Genomic DNA, 1,901 nt, shown 5'->3' with positions numbered 1-1,901 from the left:
TTCCTTCCTTATACTCCCTGCAGATTTTTTCTTTATCTTTACTAGTCCCATTCTTTATAAGTAAATGCTCCACCTCCTACCTAAGAGAATCCTTTCACCCATGTCCTTGAGACCACTTTATTGGCATTCCACCTGAACTTCATCCTATTAGGAATAACTATCGTCTCCTGCATCTTTGGTTGCCCCCTCTTCACTGACTTTAAACCTCCCCAGTTCTTTTCTGTCTGGAGAGACCCTTCCTTGATCCGTTTTGTACTCAAGCTGACAAGTCCCTCCCTTCTCTTTGCTAAGTGGTCCAGGTCTGTAATATCCATACCGTCACCCATCTACTCACTCCTCGTGTTCTTGCAGGGTGGCTTCTGCTTCCCACCAGGTCCTGAAGCTAGACTTCTGAAGGTTATAGGGAGCTCTTGACTTCCAAGTCCAGTCACCCGTTCTCGATCCTCATTCTTCTTGGGTTTTCCTCCATATCTGAGACCCTCCTCCTTGCAACTTTCTTTCCTCCACAGACATGCTGAGCTCAGGTTCTTGCACCTCGGGGTGACATGCCCTACTCTAGCTGTGCCTGACGGTTCTGTCCTTGGTCCTCTTCGTCTTTGTAACCCCATCTCATCTCCACAGACGTTTACTTATCTGCCTCCAGGATTCAGATTTGCCAAGCTAACACTGCTCTGCTTTCCTTAGTGGGATATACTGATCATCTCTTGAATGACCCTAATGTCTGCAGACAGAAGCCCATCAGCTAAATGTTGGATTTGGGAAATGCTATTTCCATGACCTTACATAAATCAAATGTTGTTTTTTTCTTTTTTTAATTTGCTGAAATTTTTTCCCTCTTGCTGTTTTATAAACAGGATGTTTTGAGAATTCTCCTCTCAGCAGGTTCCAAACACAAACTTACATTACCATTCTTACAAAATAATAAACAGCTTTGGGCTATAAAACCTTTCAAATTGTTTTTTTCACAGAGCAGGGATTTGCATGCTGACTCATTCCTGCTATATTTATAACCTATCGCAGAACCACTGCAAAGGCAAGATTTCTAATAAAGCTATGGAAATTACATGCATTGCAATGGAGCTGAATACATTTACATTTGGAGTATTTTAACATTTCCAAATTTATTGCAGATTACCTTGTTTGTGCATGTCTGTGCTTTAATGGTTTTTTATAGCAGAAAATAGTGGTTTATGATTGTATTCCCAGTAGAAATTTATTATGAATCCACCATATGGAGTATTATATAAAACCAAACTTGTAACATGGGTAGTTTTATTATCACAAAGCAAAATCTACTGTACATTATTGAAAATTAGTGATAATAGCAATGTCAAAGAAGTGAAGTTGGTTTATGAGGGGAGTCTTCATTTTGTGCTTAACTTGTCACAAAGATTTTAGATTTTGCTTTAAGATGAAAGAGTATCCTTTGACATTTAGGATATCAGATAATATAACTGTGTAGTATTTCTGCCCTCTCCTGCTCCCTGGTTCCCTCATGCTGATATTTGCTAAAGCAGGAGAGGGACAAAGGGATTGCACGGGCATTCACCTCGTGCACAAGTCCATCTTCCCATAAGACTCAATGGCAACAATTTCTAGTCATCCCTGACAACCATAAGCCATTAGAACTTTCCATGAGCAATGGTCCTGGCAGCTATTGCTAGAGCACATGGAGTCTAATTATTTTCTTTCTTACCTAACATTTATTGGGCATCCTACTTGAGGAATTTTAAGTACCTATTTCTGCTATCATTTTCAGCTCAGAGAATGTAAGGGTGAGGCTAAAAGAAGTTTCATATTTATGTCAGTCAATATTTTGCATGGACATCTCCCAGGGACTTCATTTTTGGCAAGTTCCCAAACCTTTGCAATGCACCTACAGGTTTGTTTCTTTTTTAAGT

This window comes from Oryx dammah, unplaced genomic scaffold, assembly GCF_014754425.2.
Source record: "Oryx dammah isolate SB20612 unplaced genomic scaffold, SCBI_Odam_1.1 HiC_scaffold_18, whole genome shotgun sequence".
In the NCBI taxonomy this organism is placed as follows: domain Eukaryota; kingdom Metazoa; phylum Chordata; class Mammalia; order Artiodactyla; family Bovidae; genus Oryx; species Oryx dammah.
Note: the sequence above shows the minus strand (reverse complement) of the source record.